This window comes from Corapipo altera, unplaced genomic scaffold, assembly GCF_003945725.1.
Source record: "Corapipo altera isolate COAL_440 unplaced genomic scaffold, ASM394572v1 45, whole genome shotgun sequence".
NCBI classification, from domain to species: Eukaryota; Metazoa; Chordata; class Aves; order Passeriformes; family Pipridae; genus Corapipo; species Corapipo altera.
Window position 1 is genome coordinate 20226326 of NW_020884877.1, and position 19158 is coordinate 20245483.

Below are 19158 nucleotides of genomic sequence, written 5' to 3' on the forward strand. Positions count from 1 at the left end.
CCCAGCCGGGGCTGCGCCCGCCGCCGCCGGGCAGCGCGGGGGGTCCCCGGCGGCCGCCCGGCCTCCGCCGTCACACAGGTCGGTGGGTGCGCGGGGCGGCCCCGGGGGTGCGGGAGCGCCGGGGGCGGGTCTGTCCGGGCGCCCCCGGGTGCCGTGGGGCGGCCCCGGCTCCCGGAGGTGCCCGGGCTGGGGGGCACGGCCCCGGCCCGATGCAGGTGGAGCTGCGCGGCGGTGCAGTTGTTTGAGGAGCTGGGCACACGCTCGCTGATCTTCGTTGCTTAAATTGCAGCTGCAGAACCTTAAGTATTTTACGAGCTTTGCGAATATTTCTGTGTCCCCCGTAAACCTCGCCGCGATAGCACGGTGATGCTGTGGGCTCTCATCTTCAAATTGCTCTGCAGTGGTAGCGGTGCTGTGAATTGGGTATGTAGGTCAGATACTGCGAGATGTTTTTGTCAGGGGAAAAAGTGAATGTTGGATTATTTATTCCCCTGTTGCATTTGAAGTGCACTGCAGCACCCACGAGGTTGGGTTTTTTCCCCCCCGGTTTCCTCTCTTGCTTCATAAATCTGGTTTTAGTTTTGTCATGGAGTGTCCTCTAAGAGGGTGGTGAAAGATAATAGAAACCTGCCTTGAAATAAGGGGAATTTCTAGTCCATGCAGAAAATGTCTCTGAACTACAACATTTCTCTTCTTTAAACAATGCAGCACGTTGCAGAGTTAGAGGCCTTCAGAATTGTGTTGCTCTGTGTATGGCAAAGATGTGTTTGCAGAATGAATGTGTACAAGCTTGTCTTGTGTTCTCTCGTGGCATAGCACTTACTAGCAGAATACCCTACAAAGCATTCTTTTCCTATGGGATTCCCTATGGATATTTTTAAGGGAAGGGGCATTTATGAGTTAGTATTTATGCCACACTGAAAAACCTTAAAAGAATTTTCTTGGTTGTTATTTTTTCCTGCTTTCATATGTGCCCTTGCTTACAGTGGCCTGGTAATTAACTGCTTTCCTCAGAAATCTATTTAAAAATGAGAACTTGCTGTAATTCCTGTTTTCTTTACGCTTTGTGCTCCATCATGATTGCTGCTGAAACGTATTGAACCCAAATTTGATTCAGATATTGATTCAGATAATGAGGCTGTATATAGTTAACTTGATTTTCTTAAGGTTTTATTGTATTTTGATAAAACAGAATAGGAAGATAACATTTATCAGATCGAATCATTGCTGGAGAAAAAAAAAAATATGTGTAGAGTTTGCCTTGATGAACTCTGTGTCAGTGTTTAAACAGGTGGTTTACCTGTCACTGATAGAAGACTATGGCAAAGAAAACAGATGTTTCTGAGTTGCTTGCCTTGGCTTGCTGAGATTTCTAAACTGTCAGAGGAAACTTTTTAAGATAGCTGTGGTGTTTGGTAATCTTGTGAGTTTTTATAGTATTTGTGAGTAGGCAGAGAGCTGTGACAGGTAGAATTTATTAATATGGTGAAACAAGCATTATCTTGTTGTTTAATATTGTGGTAATATTGTGGTAGGGAAACCTTTTTTTTTTTTTTTTTTGCTTTACATTGATAAAACTAGCTAATTTATGGTAAAAATAAATAACCTTTCAATTTTGGTCATTGACTTGTCAGTAGTTCTTTGCTGTGGTTGTTTGGAAAGCTAGTCAGTGCACAGGCTGGTGGAATTTGAAGCCTGTTGAGGATAAATGCAGAAGAGATTGTTTTATTATAAAGTTTTCTTCTGAAGAAAGCAAACAAGGTGATCATGCTGTAAATTTAGGCTACATCTGTCGTTTTTACTTCACATTTTATCCTTAATGTTTCCTAAAATAAAGTGTTCATAGTTAAGTACAAATCAGAATTATTGTTTTTTAGAACCCTATCATTAATAATAAGTATTTATGGAGAATGACTTGAAAAAAGCTTTGCATATTTTAGCAATCTTAATTTTTATTATTTGTCTTTCATCTTTACTGCAGGCTGACTTTTTACATCAGCAAACTAAGTCAAAAGTAATGAGTAACAAGTAATGAGTAACATGTAATTTATTTTTGTGACAGGTTGTTCAGTGGCTCTCTACCTGGGCATTCTGTGAACTAAAAATAATGTTTTCTTATAAAATGCAACCTGAGAATGATAATGGATTGATTTTCTTCATTTATTCTCCCTCTTCCACCAAACACACAACCGCAGGTGTTCTGATCTATGGAGAGGTACACATTTAGTTTGGAATAATGAATGTGTTTTCTAGTAATATCTTTTTAGATATTTGCTGTTAACATTATCTTCTATTTAGACTACTATTTGGAGAAAAATAAATGAATGGTGAAAATGTGACTGATTTATGCAGTTAAATACATCTTAAATACGTTTGCAGAAAATGTCTCACATTTTCATATGTATGACAAGCTAATGTAAATATGTATATGGACTAGTGACTTCACCTAGTTTTATCTAATTAGCAATTAAGTTTGTCGACCTGCGAGTTTAATTTCTAAATGTGAACTTTTAAAACTTAAGTGGAGCTGACACAGTATTACATTAAGAAAAAAAATTTTAAAAATCTGTGAATTTTATTAAGCATCAGTTTTTCTGTGGGAGGGAAGAAAAATCTTTTTTTAAAAGAATAAATACTGCATTTGCTATTTTAGTATTCTGGCATTTTGTAGTGCTAAGGAATAGGTCAAAATAGATCATGCATGCTATAATTGCACATAGCTTGCAGAATAACATTGGAAACATGTAATTGGGCAGTGGGAACATGTTCAGAATGCAGCGTGTTAGCTGTGATTCACTCCTCACTTCTGGATCTTCGCATGAGATCTTGATATGACAAATGCAATTTATGGCTCTATGTTAACCCAGTTTCTTAGGCTAAACATGCTAGGTTTTTCTGGGATGTTTTTAATGTATTCACCTTCAGAGTAATTTTTTAGAAGCTGTGGAAGGTTTGGTAACAATAAAAAAAGGAAAGATGAAATTCTGTATTTGGATATTGCAGGGATTTCCCTGGGAACCACTGCTCTAGAGACAGTTTACCCACAAATAACACATATGGCATAGTTTAGGGCCCAGCTTAATGAGGTTACTTGAAGTTGGCCAAAGCAGAAGGATGTGCATTGTCCTTTAAAAACTGAGAGTCAGGAATTGGTAATGCAGGGAAGCCTGTAGAGACGTGTCTTTTTCCTGTCCATTTGTGAACTCTTACTAATGTTTAGTTCTATATCTCAAATTATTGCATATTTTTGAAAATATACCAGCAAAGTGTAACTTGCTTTTTCACATGAGAGGAAAATAACTTTCTTCAGGCTGAAGTGTTTTTTCTTTGCTGTAACTTTGTTTTCAGCCATTTTTTAAATTCAGATCCTTCACTGTGCAGTTCTCACTTGCTTCTCCTTCTCTATTTCCATTCATCATTTGTCCATTTCTGTGGATTATCTGCAGCAGTAAAAGATGCTGCTTTTGTTTTCCTGAGATGTTTTGTGCTAAGTGCACTTATAATCTGACAAGAGCAGTGTAATAAAATTCATATGCTTCAGATATTTATGCTGTACTTTTGAAGTTCAAGTATGATAACACTGATGAACAGTTCTTATTTGGATGAAGGAATAAGTGATGGGTATGTAAAAAGGGAAGAAATTTCATGAGGTCAGCCCCTACTCAAGGCAGAAACAAATATGCTGCAATCATGTCTGGCAGACATTTGTCTGATGTTTTCTTAAAAAAGTCAGAAGAGGGGAATACCACACCTCTTCACTGATCTATTTATAGCTTGTACATGACTATTACTATCGTTTGCAGGCTTTTCTTAACATTTCACTTGAGTCTCTGCCTTGGTGCTAGTTAAGCCAGTTAATTCTCATCCAACTCTTATTACTCATGAGGGATAATGAGTTCTGTGCTCTTTTCACCAACTGTTTGTATACATGAAGACTGTTCCTCTGTCTCCTTTTATTTCAGACTTCTCTTTACTAAACTGTGCAAACAGGATTTTTGTTGCTCACTCTCACTGGGCTCTATGTGATTTGTCTGTATCTTTTTCAAGTTCTCCAAACAAAGTCTTTGAGCAGCCAAGTAATTAACTTACTCTGTAAGTTGCAGCAGAAGTAACGTGACAGACTTGTTAAAATGTCATTCTAGGGTGTGTGCATACAGGTATGGTTGGGTTTTGGTTTTGTTTTGTTGTTGGGGATCTTTTCCTTGCCAACAACATCAGGTCCTTGGCTCCTGCATTTGCTAACACAGGAGCTCCTATTAGCGTTTGTTAAATCAGGCATCTCCTTCATATATACAAATTGAAGTTACCGTTCAAATTCAGTCTTCATTTCAGGTTAATTTTCTTCTATTAAGCATTTCTAGACTTAGTAGAATCACTTTTCAGTAAGTTATTCTACAGGAGAATATGCAATCATTGCACTTCTGTATCTGTTTTCCAGCACATACAATTTCTGTGGCTTTTGAACATAAGCCTGCTCTACAACAGGGAACTTGATTGAGAGCAAGTTCTCTTAGGGTTAGATGCAGCTTCTATTGGCAAAAATGTGTCTTTGTTGGTTGGTGTTATACATGTGCTGTCTTTGAGGTAAGTTGCATTGCTGCGATACCGTCTGTCGGTGTAACTGTACCTGAACAAGCCTTTTGCTGTTTTGAGATGTCATATGGTCCAATGACATAGTAGAAGAAATTTTTATCCTCTAGGCATGGAAGAATTGCAGAGTCAGCTACAAAACAGATGTGTTCAACATGTTCCCTGGTTTTACTCCATTTTGTCTGACTTACGTAAATGATTTTATCCATAATTTTTGAGGCTAGATCACAGATGGGGCAAATTTTGTGATTCTTTCATCAGCACTTTCTTCACAAAAAAAATGAAACACACAAATAATGATTATTAAAAGAGACTTCTTTTGGTTTCTTGCTGGAAGAAGTATTCAAGCAGTCAGTGTTGCTTACCTCTTACCTGTCCTCAAAATTATTTTAAAATAATTTAAGCAGGAGTTCTGTAAATGCCAACAGTTTGAATGCTGTGTTACCAAAATGGTAACAATGGGAACTACAGTCTCACTTTTGAACAAAGATTTGAAAATTGGAAAACATCTTGATCAAGTTGTTGTTTGACTTTATTAAAAAAAAAGACAATAGAGAACTAGAACACTGTCATAAGGAGTAATTAAACTTCTAAAGAAGATATGACATTCTGTAGAAGAGTGTGAGAATTGTCACTTAATATTTTTATTAATGGAACCGCTAAAAACTGATTGGTAAAGCTCAACCTGTATTTAATTGTTGTTTTGTCACACTATGTGTGTTGTTAGCAGTACCACAATTACTTTTTTTTTTTAGTAAAAATCAATTTGAATAGCAACTCCATGTTTCTTTTTGGTTTGTTTTTTTTTTCCCCCCATATTGTCCTGATGATAATTGATTTGGTGTAAAGTAGCAGTTAGAAAAGCATTCCTTGCACTGCTGGTACCAGTAAGCTCAGTAACTTCAGGCAGGGATGAGGTTGGATCATGTAATCAATGATTTCTTAAACTGCCTCAGCTACTTCCTTTACGGAATATCTGTTATGCCTTTGTGTCTGTGATATTGGCAGTATTGTGAATACTGCATGAGACTTTAAAATGAAAATATCAGTGTTACTGGTGAAGTGCTTGACGAGTTTTAGTTAAAATCTTAATCCATAATGAAATCAAACAAAAGATAATCCAGTATTCTTCCTCAATGGTGAGCAAGAATGAGTGCTTATGGCAGACTGAGAACAGCGTAAGTGTATGTAATACTTACCTTGAATATTCTTTCAATCTCTAACTGTTTCCAGTAAAGGTTGGTTCTAAATCTGATGTGGGTTTTGTGTAGTTAGTAACCTTTGGATTTTTATCCTCAGACTTGACCAGTCTTTTTTTGCATCCAGCTAAATATCTGGCATCCAAATATCCTTTCGTAAGAAATTCTATAGGTATGCTATTTGTTCTGATAAATTTACTTTTTTTTTTTTTTTAACTTAACTTGTACTGGTTTCCTTTGGTACTACGTTTCAATTGGAGGAGAGTGAACAATCCATCTCTGTCCAACATAACAATATATCTCTCTGTTCCTCATACAATTTTGTAGCACTTCACCACTTTCTCCCCCCACCCAAATCTTACTGAAACCAGAGTCCTAGCTTGCCTATTTGTTTCCCCCTGGATGCCTTCAATACGTTCCTTCAATAGATGCCCTCAGTTGTACTTTCTCCTACTTTGCTACATCCTCTTCTAGAGCTGAAGTGTTCAAGACATGAAAACAGTGATCTGTTTCAGACTGGAGTTTTGTGTTGTTTGTTGTGTTTGTTTTTTTTCATAATTCCTAACACTGACTTAATTTCTGAGTGCTGACAGTATTCAGTACAAAGTCCACTGGTTTCTTTTGTGCAAAGTTAGAACCTGCTGCTCTCCTTCCTTCCCTCCACCCAACTTGCATCACTTCCATTCATATGTGCTGTCTGATAAAGATCACTGCCTCTACTGTAGTCAACCCTTTCCCTGCTCTCACAAATAGGCTCTGGAGTATCAGAAAACTTTTTACCTTGCTCCTCTCTCCTGGATAATTTAGAATATATTGAACAACACAGATTCTTGTGGAGCCCTGCTGGTATCCTCCTTCCTTGTGAAAACAATAACTATGTCTATTCTATGTTTTATATATTTTAAACAATTTATTCATGCAAGGGTGGGTCTTTTTATGCAGTGACTGCAAGAAATCCTTTGGTGAGACTTCTCCAGCACCAGAAATCCAACTAGACAATGATAGTGACTGAGATCAGTTCTTTATACACACGTTCAGAGTGCACCAGAATTAGAAAGTGAGGATCTCTTCTTGCAACAGGCTTATCTGTTCTATCATAAATATCCATATGTCCATTATTTGCGGTTTGTTACAGTTTGCACATAACTGTGTGTAGTTTTCTGGAATCCTCGCTTTATGCGTGACTGTCTTTTATGCATGACTGTCTTTTAAAGGATCTTTTTACAAGATCCAGATCTGTGCAGTGGCCAAGAGGGATGGTTCCAGCGTGAGTTCTTGCTCATTTCTTTATGTTGGTGTTGGTACTGTAGAAGTGTGAGATCAGTTAGATAAGCTGATGGTTAATTAAAACATAAAATAAATCTTTTTCAGTTGGATTATCTGCTCGCTCCGGATCTCCTGCTTGTCACTGGGGTTCAGCTGGAAAGCAGCAGTTACTGTGGACAAGCAGGAGTACTCCCTTGACAGAAATGCAACCTTAGCAGTGGGACTGTTGTCTTAAAGGTGGTGATTAGGTGTGGGCACAGACATAGTAATCCTTCCTCTGGAACTTTTGAGTCTGTAGTTAGTTTACCTTAATAGCTGTATTTATGAGGGTTCTTACATTTTTATCACTTAAGGGAAAAGTATAATTATAAAGCATCATAGATGTCATTGTAATGGTTTGGTACCCACTGTGCTAGGGGAGGTGCAAGAAAGAAACCTTAGGACAGTACCTTGTCTTTGTGTCTTTGCATTTTGTTTTGGAGTGTGTTGACAAAACTAGATTTCTGTTGTTATATTTTTGTTTAAATGTTGTTATGAGGAATTGGGTTGAATAACATTTTTTTTTTTTCAAATTCTCGAAAGTGCAAAGGGACAAAGAGTTTGTGTATTTGATAGCTTGGCAATATGTTCATATGTTTGCCTATGTCAGTCATCCAGTTTAAAAAACAGTGCCTACTGCATATGGATAAAAGCTTAAAAGTTTGTCCATTTAGACCTGTTCAGTGAGACCTGCTGGCTACAAAAATGCTGCACAGTCATGTTATGTGTGCAGTAAAAGGATATTTGGATTTTGCATAGTATGTGTTACCTGCAGATGCACACAAGACTTTTTTCAATTTCCATTTATGTATATTGGGTACACACTTGTCTGTCTTCTTGGTGATATTATTGAGCTCTCTGTAGTGTTCCAGGCATGAGTGGTCCGAGTCTACCCATAACTGGGGCTCCCTGGTTAAATTAATTGCTATTTGTTGTTGTCATTGGTGAGTGTTATAATCTTGAATTGGAGATTGATTCAGTAGTGGTTTTTCTGTGCTGTTTTGGAAATCTGTATGGCTCATGAATGTCTTATCCTACTTAAATATTCCATATCAGCATGTTATGAGATTGTCCTGCATCTTATGCTCTTATTTTTGAGGATAGAAATAATGGAAGAACTGTCTGACTGAATGTACAAAGTTAATTTGAGTTACGATGGGGAGAGCAAGTGGGGTACTGAACTAGGAAGATGGGAGTGAGAACCAGGAAAGGCATTTTAGGCGGAAGTTACAGGTTAGGGTGAGTCAATGGAGGAAAACATGACAGCAGGGTAGAGGAAGAAAATCATAGTTATATTACTGTACTCTGGATTTCCTTATTGTATTGCCGCCTTGCACAATGTGCAGGAAGAACTGTGCTTTGAGGAACAACTGTGCTTTGAGGAATGAGTAAGATACTTTGTAACAATGACTGTTCACTGAGGAGGATTCCTCTTTGATTTGTTGAAAAATTTGGAAGATGTGTGGTAAATGGGACTGAGATGTCTTCATGGTAAAGACACAAATACATCCTTGGAGATTTAGATTGTGTTTTTGCTGGTGTCAAGCAAAATGCCGGGTGGATCATGTTAATCAGAAAGACTCATATGGGTCCTTATGTTAAATTTTGTTGGTACTTGCTTTGAAATGATGGTAGTGTGATTTGCAGCCATAGTTAAAACAACTGCTGTAGGTATGGAGATTGGGTTTATTTCTGTAGCTTATTTCTGAAAATGGTCATATTTCAGTCCATCACAATCACAAAATTGGAAGGTTAATTGAAAAGGATAGAGCTAGTTACTGGAGTTTAAGGAGGTGCTTTCTTATGTATGTCCTCAAAAGCAATATCTGACTGATGATTTGTGTGTAATCACTCTTGTACATTAATTGAAATGCTCTAGTTGTTTGCAATATTCAGTTTCTGCTGGAAGCCTACATTTTTTCTGATAGACTTTGTTTCTGCTTGTAGAATAATGTTCATAGATTAGAAATGGTTTGTGATAGGTTTACTTTTTTAGTAAAAGTTTGGTAACCGTTTTTAGTGAATGGTTACTCTTAAAATTCATTTATTTGTCACTGGTTGTAGCCTGGTCTTCTTAGAGTAGTGAAGGTTGCAGGAATTGCCAATACCCATAGTAAGAATAAGTTTGCATACAGTGTAAAATTAGTTCTTTGGCTGAGCTTGAATGCTCTCACAAGGAAGAGACCTATACTGTATTCTTTTAAGGTATGTGCTGCATGTCTGTTGAACAAAAAAAACCAAACAAACCAAAAACCAACCAACCAAAAAAGAACCGACACAGTTCTCTTCCTGTAGGATCTTGGATGGGGACATTTGTAGTGAGGAGTGATTTTCATTGTAACACCTTTAGCCCTTCATCAAAAATGTTTAGACTTGCTAGTAGTAAGTTTGGAGTGAAACTAACGTTGATGCCACTCATGACAGCCTCAGCAGAAGAGCTCCAAATGGCAGCAACAGGTGCTGAGCTTAGAGCACAACTGAGATTTTTTAGAAGGAGAAACAGAAGCACCTAAATCTGATTATGACACACCCTCTAGTGCGTGTTTCCTGGTATTCTGCAATTCTGAAAATTTCCTGCTCCTGTTTTATTTGAGACAGCTTTTATGCAGCTACTCAGTTCACATAAGATAGTAAATTAGGAAAAAGTTACAAACATCGTGGAAGTGTTTTACTGTGCGAGTTTATGGGCACTATAATGTTATTTTAATATCTTGAGTTAACCTTAAACATTTTTGTGATATGAATAGCACTAAGCAGTTTGTTTAGCATATAGCTTAGTTAACGGTAAGGAATATATTCTTAGTGTTGTGATGCTCTGAGACTTTCCACCACAGTGGTGGTGATAAATTTCCAAGAGCCAGAGTGCTCTGGAGGCAGTGATCCAGTTATTTGTAGTCCAGTGAACTGTGTCTATTACTTTTTAACATACCTTTGTGAGAAAATCTAGTCTTGGGTAAGAGTAGAGAAGTACGAGCAGTCAATTTGTAGCCAGTATGTTCTGTTGCAAAATTGGCACTGTGAAGTATTTTGCAAGGTGTTGTTGTGGCACCTGTTTCCAAGTTTCAGCTGTTGTGACCCTTCCTCAATTTAAAATACACGTTTGTTTCATAATAATGGTGGTTTATTCCCTTGGAATCATGAACAGATCTTAAGAAAGCATCGTGACTTTCAAGACAGATTTGCTTGATGTATCAGCAGTCATTCTTCAGTTAGATTGAGAAATGAGCTGTCGAGTGCTTTGGCTGCTGCTGAGGCAATGACAGATACAGGAAATGGAGAAGTTCTATAAAGCTTGAATTAGATGAAGAAAGAGATCTTCTTGAGGAAAGTAGATGCTTTTCTGTTTGAGGCCAATTACAGTCTTATCTTTTTTTGTGTGCTTGAAATGGAGTGGACTTATGAAGGGTTAGGTAATAGAGGCTCTTGATACTTCTTGGAAAGAAGAGGTTCATTCAAAGCAGGAAACTTGCATTTAAGTGCCTTGAAACTCTCTAAATATGCTTATCTCTCCCTATCAACTGTAAAGGAAGTGTAGAGAGATTAGCTTTCCTCAACTATGGTTACTCTTTGTGAATATTGCTGTAAGTGTTAAGATATTTATCTCAAAAGCCTAATTTTGCTATAAACTCATCTTGAACTGCTACTTTGCATTTTTATGAGAACAGTCCTTAAAAACTGTGTCCTCACATACTCAAACCTTCCAGCACATTTTAAGTTTTTCAAATCAAGATCATTGTTCATCAAGCTGATAAATGTTATATGAATGTGTCAAATTACAGTTTCTAGAACAACAGGAACTAAAGATTTAATCTGAATAGGATGAAGTTTTGCTATTGTCACTGGGCATGTTGGATCCTTCAGTTTATTCTGAAGTCTGTTTCTCAAGGTAATTTGAGAGAGAGCTGCATTTATGGTGCTAGAACTGACCACACTGTTTTTTGAGGTTTTATCCTTCCTGGAACTGGAGGGGCACTATCCATAGAAGTTGTATTTTATGCAATTTGGTCTGTTTTATTGTTTTGGGGTTGGTTTTTTGTTTGGTTTTTTTGTTTGGGGTTTTGTTGTTGTTTGTTTTGTTTTGTGGTTTGGGTTTTCTGTCTGTTTATTAAATTGATCTCTGGAAGGATTGCAGTTAGTAACCATTCTTTTCAGAAAACAAACAAATGCCAAATCATGTCTCTAACTGTAGAGATGAGGTAAGTCTGCATGGTCATGTGGGCTCAGTGAGACGTAAATTCACTTTTTTTGCTTGCCAGGAAGATTTTAAGTGTCTTCAGTTTAAGAAATTTCAAGTCTGCACATTGTAGAGACACCTGATACATCTGATACTGGTCAGCCATCCCACAGTTGCTGTGTGCAGCCTTCCCAATGCTCTGCAGTGAGCAGTGTCCCTGTAGGTTGTGTACAGAAGCAAGATGGCTTCTGCATACACTACAGCTTTATATGCACAAGGATTCCATTATGCCTCTTTAATGTTGTATTGCACTTATGTTAGATAATTACACATTGTGATTTAATAATTCTTCTGAATTGTTTCTTGACAAACTGTCCAGTCCTTTAGCTGCAACTTTTTTTTCCAATTTCCTAAATGATTGTCTTTATGTCAAAATGCATTCAATGCAAAACCATTACTGAATAAATGTAATAAACCACAATATTTAGACTTGCATAAAATACAGCATCTAATTATGGGTGGTGCCCTCCTGGTTACCGGGAGGATAAAAGTTCAAAAAGCAGTCCTGTCAGTTTTAGCACCATAAATGCAGTTAATCTCTCTTTTTTTTTTTTTTGTTTTTAAATGTGTTTAATGTTATTTTTTTAATTAATAATAAATGGAGGGAAACCACAATACATTATTATATGTGTTTAAAATATGTAATGGTATTGAAATACGTTTTGCTGGACTGCAGCTGTTTTCACACAATTCAGGTCATTTGCTTAAGCCATAACTTATCTGTCTTGTTGTGCCTGCCTGATCGTTGCTGGTCTCCAGGGGGCTGCACTGGGAGTTGTGTTCACTGGTATTTTTTCTTAAGCAGGAATATGTATCTCGAAGTATTTTATTTTAATCCATCAGTTGATGATTTCCTGTTTGTTAATTGAGGTTTTAAAGCAAATAACTAAAATGTCATGTGATATTTAGCCAAATATGTTGGAAAAAACTAAGTAGGATAATTGCTGCAGTTAGTTCTGTTAACTAATCTGTAATCATTTCAAGAAGACGTATTTTGCTTGACAGTGATAATAAACCCTGAAATCAAGGCATTTACTGTGTTTTTTCCATTTAATACTGTGGTAGAAACCAAGCTAAGTGTTGCAGTATTTTACTCTCAATTGATGTGAAGATAAACAATTGGCAGCTCCTGGACTGCCTTGTATCTCTTTGTTCTTGTGGGTGGTGAAATTTCTATTCCAGTTACATTGCTGTGGTTTGGACACAACCTCTCGATTTTTTTTTTTCCAAAATTAGAACAAAAAATGGATGCTGGCTATTTCTTCCTGGTTTTTTTAATCATCAGTTGCTATTTCACTATCTAAATTCAGTAAAAACTAGGTATCTGAGAGTATTTTTGTCCCTTAATATATTTTTATTAGTAATTAAAAAATATGTTAACTTTGAATGAGTTGGTTGCTATAATTTTATGAAACCTATCATGCTGATAGAGGTTGTTGGCTCGTGTTACTCTGTTTAAGATTGTTTGGTCTCTGTACAATAGGTTAAAATAACTTGGGGTGCTGAATGAACTGGTTTCATTACAAGAGAGTGAGCAAATTCAGGGCCAAAACTGGAAGTATGTAAACTAAGCTACATGAAATCAGAACAAGACTTAAAATATTTTTTAAAATAAGTCCAAGTACTTCAGCAGAAATAAACCAGAATTGTTCTTTCTGTAAAAAAGTATTTGATGTGTTGATGTTGCTTATTTTGTCAAACAGTCGTTCTGGTGGTAGGAGGGTTTAGTTTAGCTGTTCAGGATGGAATTGTTGAATGATGGTAACTGTGGAAAACCACCTAGTGAGGTGCTGCCTGTAGCAAGGTGGGGATTGGCCTCTTCTCTCAGGCAACCAGCAATGGGAAATGGCCTCAGACTGTGCTCCCAGGAGGTTCAGATTGGACATCAGGAAGAATTTATTCACTGAGAGGGTTGTCAAGCATTGGAACTAGCTGCCCAGGGAAGTGGAGGAGTCACCATCCCTGGAAGTGTTCAGGAAGCGGCTGGATGTGGCACTTAGTGCTCTGGGTTCATTGATGTGGTGGTGTTCGGTCTAAGGTTGGACTCATCTTGGAGGTCTTTTCCAACTTAATGATTCTATGAAGTAAAAATAAAGGGGAATAAAATTTCTGTCTGATGTTCCCTGAGTCCAGGACAGGTAATCATTCCTGAATTACTGCCCTGGTTATAAGAGACACTGCTCTAGGTTGTGTGTCTTCCTTACTCTGAGCCATCAACTGACAGAGCTTGGTTGGTTCCGCTGTTTTGCCAGTCTCTCCTAGCACAGTACAAGTGAATGGACCATCTCAGTGTGTCCTGTCCAGTGCAATTCATCTCAAAATTGGGATAAATTGAAGGAGGAAGAAAGTGCTTCAGAATAGAAGGGGTTACATGACAGAGAAAGAACTAAGGAGGAGAATATTACTGCTCTGTGGCTCATTCCCTTGCTGACATGCTATTGACAGACAAAATTCCCCCCTGCTGACTAAGAAACATTCATTCATTCATTCATTCATTCATTCATTCCCCTGCAGTATCTTTTAATTTTAAAAGATCACATAGTACTGTGATAGGAATAATATTTTTATTTTTTTAATTCAGCCAGTAAAACTTCCATTTCTAGTGTTCCAGATTTGACCCATTGAGTCTTATTTTTCATTTTGTTTTCCAAATGTTACCTTAATTTATCAATTGTCATTGTTGTTGGCTTTTGATTTGGGTTAGTTTAATCTTTTTCTCCTTTTCCTGTGAATAGCTTTTCTTATATGTTATTGCAATATGTTAAAGACACAAGTTTTTCTGAAGCTGATCTCATATCTGATGTGTTACTCCTAGACTTTTTCTTGTTACTCCTCTTTACTTCTGTTTTCTCAGTCCTTCATGATTTTATGATACTGCTGCTGCTTTCATATGAAGTCTTTGAAAAGAGTGGCTTTTTGTCCAGTGTTCATTTGTGTGTACGTCCATATAAAATCCTCTTATTTTTGTTCATTTCTATGGAGTTACCTTCTTTTAGGTATCTCCTAATGTCTTGTAACAATGCTGACTTCTATGCTTGTCACACTATGCAGTGTCATTATTGTCATTTATGCCAGCAGTTGCTTTGAGCTATGAAAAAGGCTACAAAAGTTCAGATTTAGGTTTTACTGTTTGTCTTGTTAGCAGATACTGTTTGTTTTGTTTTGTTTTTTTTAATAAAACCCATAACAAACAGTGCTGCACATTGTTTTGGTTAAAGGTTAAGTAGGTATATTTGAGTAGGTGATCACTTCAGCCTTACTTACTGTGATTTATAAGAGATTGGTTGTGTGAGACCAAGCATTTGATTGTTTAGGAATAACATTTTTAGACTAAAACCATTTTGTCTGGCTCATTCTTCTGGCTATGAAATAAATTTTTATGGTATTACTTTGATTCTGATTGTCCATTCTACAGTCTGAAAAATTACCTGTGAATGCATGCTCTTGATTTTTACTTGGCTCTTTGCATCATCTGTTTTTTTAATAGAGAAATGTGTGTCTGAATAGCAATGCTCACAGATTTTGATTTCTTGTTGTTTTGGTTTAACTTGCTTAGATTATGTCTAATATAGTAGAAGTCTGATTTAATCTTTTTGATGGAAATAATTACAATGCATCTTTCTTATTGGGTTTGCATGATATCATTTTGCTTTGGTGTAAGAACTGGAAGCCATGTATCCTTGCAGTCATTTATTTTAGAGAAAATTTATTTTAGGGAATTGATATCTTTGAGGTTCTTACCCCACTATTGAAATAGGTTTGGACTCCAAAGGTGTAAGGTACCTCTATGTATAGATAAAGTATTACTGTGTGAGTCTAAAATCCATACAAAATCAGGCTAAGCTAGATTGCTTGCTTTACTGGTTTTTTTTGTTCTTGATTTTTAACATGAGCAGCATTAAAACTGGCTTATGCTCTTAAGTGGTTATATACTGCCTGTACTGTTCTCAGATGATTAGTTTAAGGCTCTTGTTGTAGCCATAGCTAATTTTACTTTTTAAAAATTGTACTTCTCTTGTGAAGTTGAATGCTGTAGGAGCCATTTCATTTCTGCACAGTATGTATCTTTGTATTTCACAGAACTACAACACCTTTTCTAGCTCACTTAATAAATATTCACTCCATATAGCACCTGCTCGCTTACTTCCTCTACTGTGTAAAGCTTTTTTCTCCTAGTCTACAAGCTTTTGAATGTTACCAAGTCAGTCATGAGAGGCGATGTAATGTGTGTGCCAGCACTTGTATACTTTTATCTTTCAGTAACCAAGAGGGCACTGGGTTGTGTTTGTTATAGCAGTGCCACGGGGCGTTTGAACAGCTCCATTATTGGCCATGTGACTTACTTGCCCTGAGGCTTTGTTTCATTTGCATTGAGAAAGCTAAAAACAATTTCCAAGAATCACCTGGATATTTTCTTCCTTCGGTGGCGTTCTCAGATTCTGAAAGACTTCCAGGCTCTGGAAGGTGGCTGGTGGGAAATGAATCATGAATATGAATCAGCGTCTCTCCACCCTTATATCCAAAATGCTGTTGCTAGGATATTCTTCTTTGATGATGTGATAAGAGTAGCAAACACCTTTTTGAAATTCACTCTCTGTTATCCTTTCTTTAATTTCATTCAAATTCAAGCTGCTTGTGTCTCTCTGCAAGACCTTGACATAATCTTATTCTATCTTTGCATCTGCTCTTTGTGTTTTGCAGCCTTTGCTTCTCCTGAGTCTTTCTCTGAGTTCCAGTTTTTTGTTTCGCTTCCTTTTTTGTCCTGGATTGTAATTTACTCTTGTATGTATACTAACTCTACTATGCAACCATGGATTTAGGGTATGCTTTTTTCCCTTTCTATGGAATGTATATACTTCTGTTTGAAAAAACGTTGATTTTTGTTAGCTTGTTCTTGCTCACTCTCCACATCCACCCTGTTGTTACAGCCCATTGTGAAAATGAGCAGTTAAAAACAGAAGCGTTTTCTCAATTCACAAGGTGAATTCATAAAGGTCTTCATAAATTTGGATCTGAGTAATGGTTTTAATTGAAATTTTATTGTTGTTACTTGTTTTGGAAGTAACACTAAATGCTAGCAGAAAGGCTGTTTAAGCTGTTTAGTTGGTGATTAATTATATCTTATATTTGAATAGAAAGAATTTTGGTTAAAAGGGATGATAAAGTAAGACATATATAAATTACTCAGAGAAATTTAATTTTCCTAAGTTGTGGGGTTTTTTTTCTTTTAAGGAATAAGAAGGAAGTGGAAGAGAAAATAAATTTATGTTCACTTATTACCTTATGTTCTTTTATGAGAGATGCCACAAATTAATAATAAAGAAAGAATTCTTGTGGCTGGAGCAACCCGGAGAATATATTTTTAAAATATTTCTTCTTCAGCCTTATATGAGTCCTGTAGCTCAAATATCTTGAACTTCCAAGTTGTTTTGGGGTTTTTTTTCAGCTACATTTAGACAGAACATCTGGGATGGTTTTGTTTGGAGATGTAACTTGGTGTGGTTTTCTTCAGGTGTGGCAGAAGATTTAAAATGCCTCAGAGAACTATTGTATTTCTTTGAAGTGTTTTCAAGGAAGTATTACAGAAGTACTTCATCCAAAGTCATGAAACACATTTTTATGTTTAATGTATTAAGACATATAATTAAAACAGACATAAGAAAATTACATTAGCTCTCATTTAAAGACAGTTGAATCAAATACAGAATTAAAAAGATGTTTTATGAGCATCTTCAATGAGTAATTCTTTGGAAGATCTCCCAAGACAACTGGTGATACAAAAAACATAACATAGGAAATAATTGAATGTATGTTCTGCTTTGCTTTTTTGACTCTTAGGGATGCAAAGGATGCAAAGAATCAGATATGGGGGAAAAATGTTAGTTGTGATATTTAATGCTATAAAGGTAATCCCAGTTCACTAAGTAAACCAGTTCTCCTGGCATCTTGTGTGAGAGCAAGGTCGAAAGATACTTTCCTTATTTTGAGTGATATTGGGCACTATCATTCAGCAAATAAGTGAAAATTCAGCCTATCTTCCTCTCTGAAGATTAGTACAAATGCCCTGCTTTTCTGTCTTCGTGTGTTTCCTTTTCTGTTGTGGAGCAACAGAAGCTTTTTCCTTTTTAGTTTTTGTTTTTGCTTTGGGGTTTGCATTTGTTTGTTGGTTTGGCTTATGGTTTGTTTTTTTTAAGAGGCTGGAGACCATGTTAGTGAAAGCAGAGGGTTGTGTCGTGAGGCTGTGGGCCACCCAGGCCAGGTTTAGTTCCCATACTCTTACAGACTTTAATACTTTACAAGATATTAGATGGGAGTTTCTTTTCCACAACACTTGGAAACTGTTTCAGGTACTGTTTTGAGGCTGTCCGTAGACTTGGGAGTGTGTAACTCTGAGTGCACATCCATCATATTTTTAGATTTATTTTAGTTCGAATGTGCTCTTTTGTGTACTCTATCTACTGAACTGATTTCTGATTATGTAGTGGGACCTCTGGGTCTTCTTGAAAAGCCTGAGTTATAGAGCTTGAAGCAGACTCATCTGATAGGTAGGTAAAAGGCACTGTTTAGGAGAGACCTTCATATGACTCTCAAGTCCAATGTAGGAGACAATGCCAGAAACTTAGATGCCGAACTGAAGGTGTTCAGAAGTCTTTTGAAAAACTAGAATTAATTTGTTGTTAGATAGACAATTGGCAGAATATTCAAGCAAGGAAACCTGACTGACTGGTGCTGAAAGAGCTCCTCCCCTTTCTTCTTAGCCATGTGCTCCCACAGGCTGCCCCGTGCTGGTCTCAGCGGTCATTTGACACTAAACCACAGGAAAACAAATTTTGATTAAAGAAGGGGAAAAAAATGAGTCATATTCTATTAGTGTAGCTCCTTGAATGAACTAGCAGGGAAATAAGTTGTTTTTATCAGTGTAAGGTAAATCTTTTTCTCTTGAGTCAGAAGGAAGGATGGTCCACTGCAGTCAACAAAAGGGAGGAGGGACAAGGGACATAGACCTTCCCTACTTGGTTACAGTGACTGGTTAAGAAATAAGAATTTTCTTCTCTTGCATTAAAAAAAGTCACAATTTTTCCTGTGGTAGTCTGTATTGCAACAAATCTCATTGTCTGTTTAGGAATATGACTTTTGGTTTTTGCTGTTAACCTCCATAATGGCATCTCATAGAAAGATTATTTTAATTGGTCCTTTGTTATCGGGTTTTTCCAGTTGACCAGTTTTGAAGATGTTGTGACAGGGTTTGTTCGTGAAAGTGCTCCTTATGTTTCTGCTTTTCTGTATAACATATATTGTATATTAAAAGTTAATACTTGCTGTCTTCCAGAGCCATTTACTTTCAGAAATGTTAGGATATCTGTGTTATGTTCTTGAATTACGGTGAAAAATTTGAGTTTATGTAATCAGTAGGTGTGGATGACTCTTGATTTGTGCTGTGAGTTTGATATGTATTTATATATATAGACTATATGTATCTGTATATAACCATCTATAACTATATCTTTAACTGTCTATAACTTTAACTATGACTATATATATAACTACATATATAACTACATGACTTTAAACACCAGATACAGTGTGGACCTGTAGAAAAAGAATCAGTTTTTAATAATCTGGAGTAGTGGGTATCCCATATAGTAGAGTGTTACAGTTAATTAAGCTACTAATCATCATTGAGGGGTATAGGTAGAGACTAAAGTCAACTTAAGCCTAGAAGAATATTTAGTTCAGGTTTTTATGTCCTGGTAAAGTACGTACATTGCTCAGAGGCTGGTGAGGCTTTGGGAGCAGTATCTGTTTTCTCCACACATTGTATTTATGCCT

General features: G+C 36.8%; 1 protein-coding gene across 3 annotated transcripts in view; it reads left to right on the forward strand.

Moving 5' to 3' along the window:
- The first annotated feature begins 18 nt into the window (after positions 1 to 18).
- Positions 19 to 19158, forward strand: part of MAP3K2 (mitogen-activated protein kinase kinase kinase 2) — a 54570-nt gene continuing 35430 nt past the window's right edge. Inside the window, exon 1 of one of the 3 annotated variants that reach the window (XM_027637455.1) lies at positions 19 to 78. The gene's annotated coding sequence lies outside the window, so the exon portion shown is untranslated. Of the gene's footprint in view, positions 79 to 299; positions 424 to 19158 lie in introns of those variants that run through there. The other 2 variants (XM_027637453.1, XM_027637454.1) reach the window with 2 other exon arrangements.